At 37.5% G+C, this 17,946-nt stretch overlaps 1 protein-coding gene across 3 annotated transcripts in view; it reads left to right on the plus strand.

Moving 5' to 3' along the window:
* Window positions 1–1,565: 1,565 nt before the first annotated feature.
* The window catches only part of FSTL5 (follistatin like 5), a 269,497-nt gene continuing 253,116 nt past the window's right edge, over window positions 1,566–17,946 (plus strand). For all 3 annotated transcript variants that reach the window (XM_041715855.2, XM_041715856.2, XM_072928440.1), the window contains exon 1: window positions 1,566–1,707. The gene's annotated coding sequence lies outside the window, so the exon portion shown is untranslated. The remainder of the gene's footprint in view (window positions 1,708–17,946) is intronic.

The raw sequence follows: 17,946 nt of genomic DNA on the forward strand, positions 1-17,946 counted from the left end.
AACCCAGATGCCAGACAAGCTGCCTTCATGATAACTGGCAATTAGAAAGGGTTGGGTCAATGAAAGTCTCCTTTATTTGGCTTTATACTCCACACTTTGTGTGTCGAAGTTAATCATGTTCCTTCTTGCAGTGCCATGACCTAATTATCAGCCCAGTAAGAACTCCCTCAAAAAACAGTTATAAGCTAATGCAAACCAACCTGTCCTGTTCTATTATTTCCTATGTTAACTAGTTCAGTTTTTAGGTATGGCATTTACCATACCTAAAACCATTTATTTTTCTTTCTTACTGCGTGTTCATTCCACATGTAGACACAAGTGTAATTAACCTAGAAAGCTGATGTACGTCAGAGCAGCTGACCTCTGTCTGGCTTTACCCTAGCCATGGGTGATTTAAAGACGGTTTAATACTTTAATCTGTAACGTATTTTCCCAAAAGGCACGAAACAGGTAACCTATAATGGCATGAGGAGTAGATACTTAATTTCCATAATGATTTCACATTGAAGATGAAAGAGCTACTCCTTAAAAGTGGTAGAATGGATAGTAAATTGATTTAAAAGTAATAAATCAGATTACTAAAATTGTTATCTAACCATGAAGCAGATTCAACTGAGACTTCAGAATATTGTTTCTCTGCTTAACTTCACAGAAATATATCTCTAAGTTTTTAGGTGATTAGCTTCCAGTTGGATTTTTTGTTTTGATTGTTCCTGTTCATCCAAAGCCACCTCTTCTCATGCTTATAATTGAAGCATGTAATTAATGGTCTTATCTCAAGGTGATTTTTTTCCCCCCTTATGTTTTGCATAACTAAATAAGATTCCCAATCCCACGTCCATGTTTCTGGCAAGAGTTACCAGGGACCTCTACCGTAGCATTCAAGCACCTCAATCTGGTGCGGGCGCTAGGGCTTACCGATACAGGTGTGCAAGGCATCCAGCATACTTGAGCTTTGACATATTGATATATTAAAGCTTATGACTATCGCATAACAACCCCCTGCTCGGAACACGCCGGCACAAGACCCCTCTGTGCTCCAGGGGGGAGTTGCTCGCTGTTTCACAGCACTTGCTCCTCTCGCTGCCGGCGCCAGCGCTGCCATCTGCCCGGGCCGGGGCTCAGCGGGGCCGTGGCCGTGCGGAGGGGAAGCCGAAGGAGGGCTTCGGTGACCTCTGCCGGGCTAACACCCCCTGCGCGGGCACGGAGCCCCCTCGGCGAGAAGCGCTGGGGCAACACGACGCGTCCCAGCCGGCCGGCCGGCAGCAAAACGCAAGGGAGCAGAAGAGGGAGGCGGCCGGCGGCGGAGCGCAAGTTTGGGAGCCCGCCCGGCGCAGGGGGCGGCGCGGGGGCGGTGCGAGCGGCGCGGCGGGCGGGCGGCAGCGGGGCCGGCGGGCGGGAGCGCTGCTGTCCGCGCCGCGCCGGGTGCTGAAGGGCGCCCGCGCCTCCCGCGGCGCCTCGGGCCGCGCCGCCTCCCGCGCTCACCCCGCCGGGCACCGCCTGCCCGCAGCTGCGCCCACTTTGCCCCGGAGCGCTCGCTCCCTCCCTCGCTCGCTCACCGGATCGCGGCGGAGCCGCTTGTGGCTTTGTTAAAGGAAGAAGTGCTCCTCTCTTTGCGATTTGAACGAGGACCCGTCGAGCTTTGGTTTTGGGGTTGTTGTTTTTTTTTTTTTTTCCCCTTGTGGATTTTAGTGACTCTTGGACAAGGTAAGCAGCAATACCAATATATAGACACACACATAAACGTATTTTTCACATAAATGCTGGCGGGGTGCTGGGTGGGATGGAGCAGCTGGCAATTAAAGGCAGAGCAAAGTTGGAAGCTTGGTAGCCCTTAGGTGAGTGTACGGGCAAGGCTTGGAAAAAGGGTGCAGCTTTCAGTGAAAAGGGCTCCATAAACAAAAGATGAATCTAAGTGAAAAGTTCAAGGTTTATTTTTATTGAAAGCGGGCTCTCAGGGTGTTTTTTAAATGGTTGAAAATGTTTTATATTAGAAATCTTGAATATTATAGAAATATCTCAAAGGACATTACAGAGTCTACTTTGTACAAAAACCGATTTGGGGGGACTAGAGAAGCTCTGGTTGATTCTGTCTGGGGGAGGACAGGATATGCGAGGTCATTCTGGGAAGTAGAGAGTAAAGAAGGAATTAAAGAGGATTTAAAAGCATAGTCGCATGTCGCTCTGTGTTCTTGTGCGTGCCTGTATACGTGTGTAACAGAAGGATGGTGATGCCCTGTTACTTGACAAACAATTCAGCACTGTAACGCTGTCAACTTGGGATGCAGCGCCTATATGAAAGGGATCATCACCACCTCTGCCTCCAAGGTCAACGTGGGATGTGTGTGTCTGTGAAAGTCGTGAATTTTTGTCTTTTGATGTTGGCTGAACATCAGGCCTGCTCCCAGGCTGCAACTAGGCGTAAATGAGGATCTTTGAATTAAATAATACCATATTATGTTGCACTTGTAGGACTGCTGTTGTCAGTAATTGAATAGAACTGAGAAGTGTGGGCAGATTTAATAATTTTTTTTTCAGCAGTGTTTAACATTTCGTGAGCTTGGTACAGAGCTCTGCTTCACAGAGGAGTTTGCTGCTTCAGTGAGTTGTCAGAGTTGTGCACATGCAGAGCTCGGTGCTACACAGCGATTTCTGCACACACAGAGCTGAGCACTGTGCAGTGCCTTCTGCACACACAGAGCTGAGCACCATGCAGGGGTGTCTGTCTGAGATTAAGGCAGATTCCAGAGGGAATAGGCAGCTGCTGCTGCTAGCCAGTGCTACTGATATAACTCAACAAAATAAGCAGGCAAATGAGGTCCCTACCTTGTGTTTTTTTAGGATTATGTAGCACTTCATACTCTTTTCTTAGGAACTGGGACCTAAGCCATAAGCATTTCTCTACAGATGCCCTGCACAGGTGCTACCAGTTGTAGTAGCTGTGAGCATAAAGTAACTTTCGTTGATGGGATGAAGCTGATGAAAGGAGGCTGCTTCTTAGTATTGTAGCATTTTTTTGGTCCTGCATAATTTCCTTAACGTTAAGGTGGGTTCTATTTTGCTGAATGTTTCTATCAGCTGGAGTATAAAGATAACCATCAGGCAGCAGCACAGAGCTACTGATGGGTAAAGTTGAAAGCTAGAAAAATGAGGAGAGAGTAGTTCAGAGTGCTGAGACATTCATTGCATTTGGGTAGAATTAGGAAATATGTTTTTATTGTTCTCTCCCCAGTCATAAAACAGTTCTCTTCTTCCTCTCTCAACAGTAGGGAATATAAGTTTATTACACAGCACTTGCACTGGTTGCAAGTCTTCATTAACAGTCTATCCATCAGCTAAGACAGCTTTTATCATCAGTCATTGACATGAATATTGATTTGCTTTGAAATATTTTGATATAATTTTAAATGATGTCTTTTAAGATATGGAGATTCAGGATGTTTACTTTTTGAAGTAGACACTACAAAATTATTGTGAAAAAGTTATTGTGAACCATATGGTGCAGATGCTATGATAATACTGAGGGGGGAAAAGACCCACAGCATTGCAACCCAAACACACTAATTGTATATCTAAACTTTTAATGTTTATACAGGGCCTGAATCTGCAAGTCATTGTTCACTTGAGTGGTCTCTATTCATACACATAGTCTTTTTCCAGTTAACAGGGCTATCTCCATCATTACATGATTAAAAGTCATTGACCTTTCTGAGATCGGTTGTTTTACCAGCATAAATCAGATGATAAACTTTGATACTAAGACATTAATACTGTGCTTTTAAATTTAAATCTAGTTGTATTTTCTATGTAATATTTTGCCTTCATTTGTATTAGGCTGATTTATTTCACAAATTATGTTTGAAAAATGGGAATTTGAAATGATACATATACTCCGAAGGAGATAAAATTGCACTGCTCTTTTTCAACAAAATGGTATTCTAAATATATATTTACATTTAGTGTGGTCCATAGCCATTTTGTTCTTTGGTTCTAACTAGGAGAAGTCTGTCTGCAGAGTCTACAGTGTGCTTATGCAAGCATATTTGTAAATTTGTCAGAACACAATTTTCTATAATATGGACTTCCAAGTCCTTTCTCAACATCACACAAAAGTTGTTAATGACTCAACCAAGCACCTGACCACAGAACTAATATGAAATCAGGGAGGAGTTTTGTTACAAAAACACGATTTAGAGAAAATTCAAGTTTCAAGAGCTGCCTTATGGGCCCTTCTTAAACTGACCAACACAAAAAGGTGTGCATATGAGGGCACACGCTTACAACTATTGAAAATATAATCCCTGGCAGGGATCCAAAGCATACTTTTTTTCAGTGAATCACTTGGTTATTTCCTGATTTAAGGCCTTTGACAACAAATGCTGATTGGTAAAAACCCAAATATTCTCGTTGCGCCGTTCTAGGTGTGTTCTGGATCTAATCATGTCAGTTTTTCATCCTGTTTCTATTTGTGTGCGAGTTTATCCAGTAATCCTCAGTATTTATTTAAAATCAATATTCAATCTTAGAATAAAATAACTGTTACATTCACATAAATTAAATTTTTTTAAAATACCAAACCTTTATTTTTCTAAGAAAAATGCATACTCTCTTAAACTGTGACTTCATATAACTTTTTAGAAAATACAAATTTTTGTGTCACTCTTCTCTTTTAGGGACTATAGAATAATATTAAAAACAAAGCTCTTAATTTTGTTAGTTTGAAATCTAAAGATGGATCTCCAATAGGAATAGTTCTTCCATTTAGCAGATCTGAACTCGGCTTTGATATCTCAAAGGTAAGAGGTCAAATAAAGTTCCAGAAGTAATTTTTGATTATTTTTCTCATGACTGGCAAATATTAGAGGATAATTGTGGACATTAAATACTGCTGGAGTGAATCACTGGCTCAAGGGGAAGCAATGACTGAAATGCTACTCTTGACTTTATTCTACAATTTTTCTAAGCAAAAGCAGGACCATATTCATTAACTATTCAGCATAGCTTGGTCTGTTATGCTACATAACTTTAAAGTAAATAGATTAGCAAGTTTGTTTGTACATCTGTTTAATCCTGTTTTTTAGTTCAAACTGCTTTTTTTTTTTTTAACCTTCTGAAGCACAGAGAATAGCTGTTAGCAAATGAAAAGACTGGAAACTTGTTTGCATATGATATTATACATGTTTAATACAGCATGCTTTTCTCTGACTCTTGGTAGACAGAAAAGACATCAATTTCATATTATCAGAAGAGCAGCAAGTCAAATATTTTCTCTGTAGCAAAGAGACACTGGGAGAGCTGTGGGCTGACCAAGAGCAGTGGTAGTCTAGCCTCTTTGAAAATACTGCCCTGTGAAATTCCCTCTAACACCTCCAATATGAAGGGTGACTGCTGCCTAGGAAGAATATTCAGGAGAAATCAAACTCACAGCTTTATTTGCTTCTCTAGTATTTTACAAGTTCTTTCTTATGATTTTGGGTTGAGTAAGTTACAAAGTTCTGTGAAGTTGTGTTCCTTTCTAGCAGTTGCATTTGTTAACAGATGTGTCTTGATTTGGATGGGCCAAATTAAGTGTGCAGATCAAGGAACTACTGTACAGTTACTGTTATAGAAGAACTTCAACAAGCCTCCCTAATTGCTGGTATCTTTCTTTTCCTTTATGCCATTGTTACTTCTGTTTGTATTGGCTAAATATACTGGCCAAGAGAGGTTGCTGTGGTTTAGCCAGGCATGATTCTTTACCAAGTGGGAATGAAAATGACTGGAAATGTGTTATTTGTTATCCATTTTTAGCTTTATTTCATAGCAACATTTATGCAGGTATTTACACCTTCTATCCTAGAAATGATCATGGTAAGTCTATTCAATTAATCATTCTTTATACCATACATTATGTAAAATTAGTGGTGAATTATTTGGCTGCATTGCTGATTCCAGCAAATCTTAAGAAAATAAGAAGTTCTAAAGAGTTAAATGAGGGGAGAGTTGGCAATGCTTGCACTGAGTGCTTGAAGTAGGTTGAAGTTCACAGTTTATTTGCATTTGAATTAACTGAGGTTGGTGTCCAGCAGTGCTTTTCAGCACAGACTTCAGAAAGACTTTTTTTGTGCAATAAAGTACTTAAAAATGTTAGATGGAAGATGAAGCATATTTAAAATACTTCTTTCTTTTCCTGACAGAGAGAGCTTTCTTCTCATTTTATTCCAAGTGAGGCTTATTGTAATCTGAAATATTTTTACCACTGAATAGGCAGTCTTGTGGTAAAAGCAACTATCATTTTCACATCAGCATATTAAAAACTTTCTGAAAGTATTTTTAGCTCCTTCATAAGGAATTTCCTAATATCTGCAAAAAGAAACGAAGTAATTTGAAAGCAGCTCATAACTTTAATCAGATAAAAAACCTATTCATTACTAAAAATACTCTTTTATTAAATGATAGGAACTTCTAGATTATTACTGTACATACTTCTGGTTCCATTAGGAAATAAAATATTTTAGAGGCTTTCTGCATTGTAACTTTAAACTGTATGTGTTTTTGTTATTATAACAGACTTTTGTCTTCCTAAATAATATGTAAATCATTATACGCATTTAAACAAAGCAAGGAGCAATAAAACAAAAAGAGGTAGAAAATCCTTACAAGATGAGCAATTGAAAGAAACTTTGTTTTCAAAGAGCTTGCAGATTGATTTGTTTCAAAGTTCAATATTTCAAGTTCTATTTGTTTTATGTATTTTCTTTTGTAAACTTTACTTAAAACACTACTATTACTGATAATATACCTTGTTTATGGGTTTGATTAAATTTTGTTATAAATGATTGTTGGGAAAAAAAACCCAAAGCGATTTCACATCATTCTGATAGATCAATGGAAATCTTGATGCATATGCAAGAGCAGTCAAAAGAATAAATGCAACGTCTGAGTCTGTTGCAGCGTGAATACAGTTCACTAATGTTACAATTATTTATGTAATTAAGGCTTGTATTTGGTGGCAATCATGGCCTCTCAGTGATTACAAGAAACATGCAAGGTTCAAACACATTTAGTATATACACAGAAGAGACTGTGTATATGTGCTTTCTGAGGACGAACTGTGCAATGGAAAGCTAAATGCACATGAATGAATAACTAATTCACAAATACCTGTGGTGTAGAGTTGCAGTAGTCCAAATTTTTATTCATAGAGCAGAAAATAACCTATTGTACCTAAGTAAAAGAAGAGATGCACTTTGTAAATTTTGAAAATGCTTTTGCATTTATATTTTAACAGAATTATTTTCTCACATTTTGGAGAGGTTTTTGTTCCTTTTACATCATCATTTGTAGGAGTGTCTAATTTTTCCCTCTTAAGGGTCTGTTTTGAGTCTGAAATCAACATAAAGCAGAAGGTTTTGTTAGATGTAACGTTTGTACAACATCTTGGTTAGCTATGCACTTTTTATGAGAGATTTGAGACCTAAAAGAAATCTGAAATCCTGTAGCTTTGTTAAAGGCAGATTTTCTCAGTGTTCTGCAGCTATTTCTCAAGTCTGATAGCTGAATGCTCAGAAAACTCTCTGAAAGACAGTATCATTTCCAAACATTTGCTCAGTTATCTCTGCAGTATTCATAAGAGTGCAAAATCTGATATTATAGAGGAAGAAATGTTCTAGATTGGAAGGGACCTTAGATATCATCTCTTTCCAAACCCCTGCCATGGGAAAGGAAACCGTCTGCTAGGCCAGGGTGCTCAAAGCCCATCCAGTCTGGCCTTGAACACTCCAAGGGCTTGAAACATCCACAGCTTCTCTGGGCAAGCTATGTGTCAACACCTTCATAGTGAAGAATTTCCTCCTAATATATAATCTAAAACTGATTTCAGTTTAAAGTTATTCTCCCTCATCCTATCATTACACATCCTTATAAAACGTCCCACTTCATCTTTTGTGCAGGGCCCCTTAAGGTACCAGAAGGCCTCAATGTGGTCTCCCTGGGACCTTCTCTTCTGCAGCCTGAACAACCCCAAATCTCTGAGCCTGGAGAGGTGCTTCATAGGAGAGGTGCTCCAGCCCCCTCGTCATCTTTGTGGCCCTCCTCCAACAGGGCCACATCCTTATGTTGGGATTCTCAGAGCTGGATGCAGTACTCCAGCTAGGGTCTCACAGGAACAGAATGGAGGGGGAGGATCACTACTTTTGACCTTCTGTCCGCAATTCCTTTGCTGCAGCCCAAGGTTTTCTGCATTGCAAGTGCACATTGCTGAGTCGTGTTGAACTTCTTATCAACCAGCACCCCCAAGTCCTTCTCACCAGAATAAATTGATGCTCTCAATTTATTCTCCACCCAACCTTTATTTGTGCTTGGGGTTGCCACAACCCAGGTGCAGGACCTTACACTTGGACTTGTTGAACTTGAAGAGTTTTGCACAGTCCCACCTCACAAGCCTGTCCAGGTCCCTCTGGATGGCATCCTTTCCTTCTAGTGTGTTGACTAGACCATGCAGCTGGGGGTCATTGGCAAACTTGCTGATGATTCACTCAATCACACTGTGCACATCACTGACAAAGATGTTAAGTAGTGCCACTCCCAATACCAACCCTGAGGAATGCCACTCATCATGGTCTCCACTTGGATATTGTGCCATTGACCACACCACTAACCACAGCATCTGACCATCCAGCCAATTCCTCATCTACTGAGTGGTCAATGCATCAACTCCATTTTTTAGATAAAAAATTTAAACTACATTTATTGTTGGGGTTTTTTTGGGCTTTTTTTGGTTTTTTTTTTTAAGTAGCATCTTGTTTTGCCTGTGAGCCTTTCTTTTCTCTCTGCGCTGTTTCAAGATGGAAACTAAGGTCATCTCATCATCAATTTTTGCAGTGGAAAGGCCACAGAGAAAGAAGAGAAGCCCATTATGACAGTACTTTGGGTTTGTCCTTGTCAAGTGGAATTAAGTTGCACAGATCCTCCCTCTCCTTGCAACAGCCAAGGTTAGACATAACTTCAGCTTCAGTGAGAAATTGATGTTTTTAATCTTGAGGGCTGATTTTTAAGTTGAAATACAGTTCTTCACAGAGTTGTTCTTCCATATTATTAAGTACTTTGATAGAGAGAAAATTCTTATTTAAAATAAACTACGAGACACAGCACCAGACAATGATAGTTTGAAGACTGATTATAATTTTCATTTATTTCCAATGCTTTTTAAGGTGAGTGAATTTTAGCTAGTATATTGGAGAGTTAAAATACTGTTTTTTAAAAATTTTGGTCTTCTAACCTATATATATTATGTTTCTATCTTTCATTTATCCTACCTTTATATAAAATATATTTATCTTTTATATTATTTGGTATTTGTTCAAGGCCAATTTTGATAAGCAGTAATATTCTGTAAATTTTTTCGAGACCTAGATGCATGGGCTGAATTATTTGTTTCCTTGGGACACTGAAAGAAAAAGCCATAATTAACATCAGTCCTGAGATTTAACTTTTGTGTAATGTTAATTATTTTTTGAACTGAAGATAGTTTTTCTAGTGGATTTAAACTGTGCTGCTTAGCTATAGTTGCATTTTAGTCTACTGTCTAATAATAAGCTGATTATCTTATTTTATGCTTGGAGAATTTTTCTCACAGAAATACTTGAACAATCTACATTTGTATGTTCTTGGTGCAGTCAGCGGGGTGGGAGGAGGTTTTCCGCACCTTGGAGGTTGGATTTGAAACATTAGTAGATTGCTTCAAGCATCAGATCTTAAAATTGGTGTCCCCAAAAGACTTAAAATCTAATATTTTAATATATTTATGTCCTTTATATCTTTTCTGTGTGATAGTCACATTCATCCTAGAGCCTACTGCTCTAGGCTCTCAGTAATCTCTTCCATGCATAAGTAAACTTCTGTAAGGGCTGCTTTGCTTGTCTTTGTAAAAATATACATGATGTACACATAAATCATTAATAAATCTATACTGAAAATTTGATTTATACTTCCAAAGTCTCAGAAATCCATATAAAAAAGTAGCTCTCCCCCTGTTCTCATGGTTTCTCAGATAGAACAGCTCTCACTTTAATAAAGAGATTTAAATGAAAGTTTGTGATATAATTTGCTGACTCTAATGATTTAGAGTGCTTTTATTAATTTATGTGCTGCATCTAACTCTTTGATGAACAGTGTGAAGTATTATGGCTAATAATTTCAGTTTCATGATTCTCTGCTTGCCTTTTGAGAGACAAAGATCCAATCTGAGTGAGTTAGACTTGTGTTTTTTATAAGCTGGGCATGTTTCTGGAGTTATGAGTAAAAGGTGAAAGAAAGCCTAAAGAGCTGATCACGAGGCTCTCAATGGTTAAAAAAATAAGGAAACAGATTTGTACCTTTGTTATCTTTTCCAATGAAGAAAGTGAGCGGGCGATTGTATGCATGGATGGAAATTCTGATTTTTAAAATTTTTATTTTTAAATATTAAGTGTCGAGTGCTAAATATTTCCCATTAAGAAAAATGTCTTCACTAAAAGGGTGGTCAGGCATTAGAATAGGCTGCCTAGGGAAGGGGTTTTACCACTATCCCTGGGAGTGGTTGAGAAATGTATGGACGTGTCACTTTGGGACAGTGTTTAGGGGTGAGCAGAGCTGTGCTGGACTAAGGATTGGACTCGGGGATCTCAGAGAATTTTTCCAATGATTAATTATTCAGTGATTCGGTTCAATTGGAGCCCTTCCAAAAAGAGCTGTGAAAAGACTTTTGATGTTATATATAAGCATTGCAAAAATCATTCATAATTGTTGGGTTTTTTTCAAATATTCAAAGGACTTATTTAAAACTTCCAATACATCTGATATCCTTAACCTCTCAGATTATAATTTTGATTTTCAACATCAACTTTCTTATCCCAGCATGCAGCAGAAGGCATATTGATTTGTATCCATTGACCATGAGACCAACTTTTGTGTTTTAGAAGAAAGAAAATATTTGGGAATTTGAGGGATTTTAAAGTGTCTATTCACCATTTCTCTCTAAACCTGGATTTCTGAGGTTACCATTGGTAAAGTCAACCAATTTACAAGCCACAGCAAATTTGAGGAGGAGGTCAAGAAGGAATACCATTTACTGCAAAGTGTTTATTGCTGTCACTCTAATCAGTGAATATTTAAAGAAAAGTGTCTTCTCAGTTATTTTCTTCTTTGTTCTGTATTTAGACTAGGTTTGTAAAAAAATAATCACTGTGAATTTTTCATTGCTTTTGACCAGTGTCTGAGGGATCAGTTCTTTTACAGTCCTGTAATAACTGCATTGGAATTTTTTGTGTGGGACAGAAATAATGCATAAGTAATTTCCTTCTATTTCTGGTATGTGGGTCCATCAGTAATTATGGACTTTGTTTTTCCTGTATTATCCTTTACATTGGTTTTTTTTTAAATCTATTTTTGATAGTAATTTATTTTACAAAAGGCCTTTTGGCTTCAAAAAAACAGGTTTGGTTTTTTTTTTTTTTTTTGTGTTAAATTTGTGTATTTGATTAATATCTGTAACAAGTTGTAACTGTTCATCATGTAGCCTTTGCATGGAATACAAAATATCAACTTCACAAATTTAAATACCTCCATAAGGAACTTAAATTGATGCACAGTGAAATAGAGAAATGCTACTGAAAAGAGTCAAACTACTCTAAAATGAGTATGCAGTGTGTATGGGAGGTTCAACTAATTTGCAAAGCTATAAGGCCTAAAAGTGAAGCTTCAGAGTTGAAATTTCCTGACTGAAAAGGGTACATCTAGGCAAAAATATTATTCGGAAGTTTGTTAATAAGTACAACCAGAGGAGAAACAATCCAGAGAAAGACTTTTCTGTAGTAAATATTTTTACAATTTAGTTGTACTTCATAGAAAGCCATGGCGGGGGGGGTGTTGGGAGTGGGGGCTGAAAAGCTGATATTATCATGATGTGGAAATTTCATCTTTTAATTTTTGAATGTGAAAAAGTACCTTTTAAGAAGTGTTGCTCATAAATTTCTAATTCAGGACATTTCTGAGTTTACCTAGTCTCTCAAGACTATCAAGAATTGGAGTACAGAAAATAGAGTTATGCTTTTTAGGAGCTGAACAGTATGAACAGCAGTTGAATCCTGCTACTCCTTTTGGCTTGTAATAATGTACATCTATAAATGTATTAATATACATCTATATCCAGAAAAAGACACATAACTGCTCACAAGTGAAGGGTCAGAATTTGGCAGATCTGGGCTTAAAAACAGAGTGGAACGGGTGTGGTAAATGAAATAAAAAAACTAGTAATTGTACATAAAAAATTGCCAAAAACTTTAGCATGTGCTGTTAACTATTCTTACAGGGAAGGACTTTATGGACTGAGAATTTTTTTTCTATTGCTCCACGTTAAGAGACAGTGTCCTTTCTTTCTTCAGCAGGAATTAAATTCTAGTGTAAGATATTTACACAGAGGGAAGAAGCCTTGGACAGATTTCACTAGAGAAACTCTACTTGTTTGGTGAATATCATAGCATCTGCTGGGTGATAAAACATTGATGAATAATCCAAAACCAGAAGAATGTAACTCCTTTTACACCAAAAGAGAACGAAATTCCTTGTGTATTTAAGGGAAGTAGCTACTTCCCTTAGATACACAAAGGAGGAGAAGAAAAATCTGCAGTAGCTAAACCTGTGACTTTTTAGCCACTTTTCTTTCTTTCAGTTTCTAGTGGAGAGAAAAAAAAAAAGTGCAATTACTAGTGAAAAAAGAGAAGAAAAAAAAACAGCTTTTCTATGCTCCCAGACTGAAAAGTGGTATGGTTACATTTACATTAATATTATCATAGCAAGCTTGCATCAGTGAAAATATGAAGATAAATCAGACACCAAGACACCATATGTGCAGCTCCACACTTAATTACTAGACGAACACTTCTGTAATGAAGATTATGGTATTGTTTAGAAATTTGCATCCTCCTTTTTATCCTTGCATGCATGTTATTTCTGGCCATCTGCAGGCAATATTATAAAATTAGAGCCAATGAGCAAATCTAACAACAGAAAACTATTAATGGTAAAAGTCAGTATTACTAAAGAATAGTCCTAAATTTCTGGATGTTCATGAAGGGCTGTTATGACCAGAAAACCACCCTAAAAACTAGAATGCTTCTCTAAGATGGTATTTACAATAGATAAAATTATAGATAATTAAGAGTCACAACAGTCAAAAAGTCTTCCATTTTGCTGTGGGATTCTTGGTCATGTTTATTGCCACAAGAGCGTAAGAGAGATACTAATGTACTAAGCTTGCTTAAACAGCCTGTTATATTTTAAATAAGTTGATTTAAATTTTATTGTGTTCACTTTGATGTAACTGGGCAAGTAAAGCTATGATCAGAGAATAAGGTGTGCAGTTTCACTTTGTAGCTAAATAGATTAATAGTATTAATTGAACTGTGTTGTGGTCACTGGTATCCCTGACATCCTATTACACCTGTTGATCAGTCTTTCCTTTCCATCTACTGGCCAGTGGTGTGGATATGAGTGGTGATCTGGATTACAGAGCTGATCTGGCTAGAAGTGAACCTTTTTCTTCACTGCTCTCCACCTATCAGTTGGAATATCATGGTCAAAGATCAATTTAAGCTCTCATGGAACAAGACAGCTTCTTTCAAAAGTATGTAAAACTGATTTGATTTGAGCCAGTGTGTTACTGTAGACATTGACTGTAAAAGTAATTGTCTGGGATAAAACTTGAACAAGGCAGTACAGTCTTATGACTTTAGACACTGAACTGTAGGTAAGTGCATCCCAAGACATAGCTTTAAACTTTTCTCTCAAAGCTTCTGGTGGTATACTTAACCCCTATAGTATTATCTCACATGAGTGAGGATAGCCTTATGGGAAAGCCAGCATAGGAAGAGATTGATGTAAAGCAAATGGTACCTGCATTTAGTCTCCCAGGCATGTGTCTGATATTCCATTATGACCAAAAAAACCAACCCCCCCCCCCCAAAAAAAAAAAAAAAAACCCAAAAAAACCAACCCAAAAAGCTGGAAAAGGCTGCCTTTCCCAGTGTTGTAAATGGTCCTTCAGGAGTAGTTTCTAAATATTTGCTTCCCAGATTTATATCACCCTTGGGCTTTTATACTAGCCAAAACTTTTTGATACTTTTAATGGCACCTACTCTCTTTTTTCCCCTCAGAGTGAATGTGTGTTATATGGTTCACTCAGAACTGTAGGGAACTTGGAGGCTGTGGTATTATTTAGGAACATGAATAGGGAGTATGTAACAGGACCTTACAAACTGGATCTTGGGTTGTTGATGGGGCTGGCTTTAAGCATAGGAAGCTGCCCAAAGCAGTGAACTTTGAGAGAGAGCAGCAATGGTTCTGCTCTTGTTTTGTTTCCAAGTGTCCAACACAGAAATTGCAGCTAATGTGTCAGCACTGGGTGTTGACACTCTTTTATTAAATGAGGGATTAGGAATATGAGGAGTATGCATTACTACATGGAATATCCCCTCTCCCACTTAGCAGCATCCCCTTTTCCCTCATCTATGCCATGCCAAGAAGATGAACAGTGAACCTGATGCATCAGTTTAGTCCCCTACATTTGTTGCCTTTATCCTTCTTTGGCACTCTCTTTTTCTTCCTGCTGGAACTTTCAGTTGCTACAGATCATACTCAGCATTTTTGGAGGAGGCAAAGAGAGGTTTGACCTGGATTTGCTATCAGCTGTGGTTTGAGATGATCTGTGTCTTACTCTGAAAGATGGAAGTTATCATCACCTCTCTTTGCTGAATGTCAGATTGCCTCATTTGTGCAACCTTAAGACATTGAAGATGACAAAGAAAAGTGGATTCTTCCCTCTATCTGTAGGCAAAGTAATCCTGATTTTTCAAAATTAGAGATTTTCAGAATGCAAGAATGATTCTATGAAAGTAATTAATATTAAAGTGATTAAAGTCACTTGGCTGTCCTCCACAGAGGCTCTTTCCACTGCTTAATAGTTACATAAGAACTGCAAGAGAGTAAATAGTCTTCAGACTCTATTGCATGTTGCTGAATCAGATAAAATGACTTCAAAATAACTTTCAAAACCCTCTTTTTCTGCTTTTATGAATGTCTGTATTTTGTGGCTTCCAGAAAATCTCATCTGGAAAACAAGAAATATTTTAAATTGCCGAGAGATTGGCATTCTCAGACCTTTAAAATACAGACAGAGGCAAGAGAAGCTTTCAGTTTTAATAGCATAGGGATGCTTACCTTAGTCAGCACTGAGGATAATTCATGTGACAGTAACTGATTCATCAATAAAGAGCCACTTGGATATTTGCCATGTGATCAGCACTTGTGACAGAGCAGTTGGAATGTGATGTTCAGCAATATCTCCTGGCTCCTCTTCATGAGACTTGCACTTCATGGAGGTGTCCTAGACAATCCCAGAGTCAATGTGGTTGAATCAAAAAATGAGAATAGAGACAAGGTGGGAAGGAAAAGGAAGCACAAGCTTATATTTCAGGGAGATGGGGTGGTCACTCTTCAGGCTGTAGCTTCAGAGTGACGCTTACACATGAGATGGGATGGGATGCTCTTGCCTATACACAGAGTTCATTCCACGTGTGATATGGAGTGTCTGGTGATGGCATTTGAGCATTAATTTCATGTTGAAATACAGGGTTTTTTTGGTTAAGAGGCTGTTTTTAGTGTTTACTGGCATATTGGTGATCAAAACCTAATTCCAGTCAATTCTACAGTAATGTTTTCTTGTATTTCAATTGTATAAATAAAACTGAAGAAATTAGCATTTTTGCTTTCCCAAAAATAACCAAACAGTGCAAAAATTCCCTCTCAAAACACCAAAAACCCAAACCAAATAAAATATTTGAAACATTTTATTTTTTTAAGTCAATGTACACAAAAATAATTGTTTTCAATATATTATACAATGGGGGTTGAGGACACACAAAATACATTCCTTTCACATACTACTGTTTCATTCCTATGTACTGGGTGCTCCTTGCTTTGTATTATCTGCATTCAATCCTTCTTATACTTGACAAGTTTTTTAGCTAAAGAATTTTTGAAAAAAGTCTTTTTTTAAAGTCCTATATATCTACAATTGAATCAGGAAATGGTAGCTTTTTCTGGTTTACTGTCAGCTTTCCAGCATGCATTTGGAAGGCTTCTTCCTAGTAGTTATATTACAGTGGAATAAAACCATAAGCAATGAAACCCAGTACAATAGTATAAGACAGTTAAAACATAGCAGGAAATGAAGATTCGGAGCCTATTGAATGGGGTTGTAAGCATACAATATGAGAAATGCGTTGTTTGATTAGAAATATCTTTGCAAAATTTAAAGAAGAATTTTTTTTTTTTTTTTTTTTTTTAAGGAAAAATACTCTGTACTAAAATGATGCACTATATTTAATATAGATAGTAGAATGCAAATTACCAAGTCAGCTGTCAGAGTTTTTTTTTAAATCAGGTATGATAGGGTGAGTTTTTTTTGTTCTATCAGATCTCAGTAACTGTATGTGTTTACTTCCTGTTTTCCTCAGTCTGTTAATTTCTTTTTCATAAGGTGAGAAAATCCTTCTTTTATAGACTTGGACTTAAACATCCAAGCACATGGCACTAGGAACCTATGCCAGCTTTTTGACTGACAAAACAAGTGCTATTTTCTGTATTTCTGTTTGTGCTGAATTGAAGCTCATGAAGAAAGTTGACCTTTGTTATAATAAAGAAGAAAGACAGTTGAGTCATCACAAAGCAGGAAAGGAGAGAGGCAAAAAACTCCACAGCAGGTAAATTGAAAAAGAGAAAATACCTGTAACTAGATTAGCTATTCAAGTACGCAACACTTTACTCTATTTGTATACCTCTGTGAACCTATATGAATGGACATAGATTTTTTTTTCAATAAAGAATCATGAGATACTTTGATTTTTCTTTCATTTTAGTTAACAGAGTTTTTTTAAAGTTTTATTTCCATTCTTGTGAATGTTCATTGTAACTGAATCCTATAAATAGGGTGAAATTCTGTACCAAACATATTAAACGTAGATGTTAGAGTTGTTTGCATGTTGTTAATTGGGTCAGAATTTCATCTATAGTTAACTTAATTATATTAATGTGGGCACTGGGGGAGAGTACTGGAGGGCAAATGTATTTTTGGTTCAATCCTGATAAGGGCAAACTGCCCTCAGCTACAGATAGTCCTTGTTTATTTAAACAGCTGCAACATTCATCGGTCCGTTTGGTTACTGATTGAGCTGTGCTTCAATCCAATTACATCAAAATCCACATGCATCTTTAATCTCTGCAGTTTTATAATTTCATATTTCCTGTCAGTGTTTGTACTGCTGTGTATACTCCTCTCCATCACACCAGAGTGCCTCCATGTCCTTCTGTGTTTCAGGAGCTCCTGGTTTCTTACGTGTCATAGGCTTTCTCACATCACTCCTCTTGCTGATATGCACTCTAGTAATCTTCCCATCCTATGAAGACTGCTGAAATGCTACTTCCCCTGTCCCTAGCTACCTTCTCTCTTTACATTTTTGTGGTTTAGGACTTGGTTTCTTTCTACAGTCCTTTATAATTCTTTTGTTACTTCAAATCTGATTAGAGGCAACAAACTCAAACTCATCTATTCTGGTCTTGCGATTTTCATGGTAATCTTGAGGAACAATCTCCAGGGGGGGTTGAGTTTAAAGCAGCTGAGTTATTGAAGAATCTTTTTCTCTGGGTAAAAAAGGAGGGATCTATCTCTGTTGGCTACAGCACTTCAATGCAGATGTAAAGGGATAAAATCATAATTTTAACCAGAATACTTAATAGGAAGTGATTCTCTAAATTATCATGGCTGTTGGTACTAATGATAGATGTATCATGGTTTAGCATTTATCCAAGGAGTTCAGTAACACAAAGGTTTCAATGGTTTTGTTGGTAACTGCTGTTTTACCAAACCTCAAG

The sequence above is a fragment of the Taeniopygia guttata genome, chromosome 4 (genome assembly GCF_048771995.1).
Source record: "Taeniopygia guttata chromosome 4, bTaeGut7.mat, whole genome shotgun sequence".
In the NCBI taxonomy this organism is placed as follows: Eukaryota; Metazoa; Chordata; class Aves; order Passeriformes; family Estrildidae; genus Taeniopygia; species Taeniopygia guttata.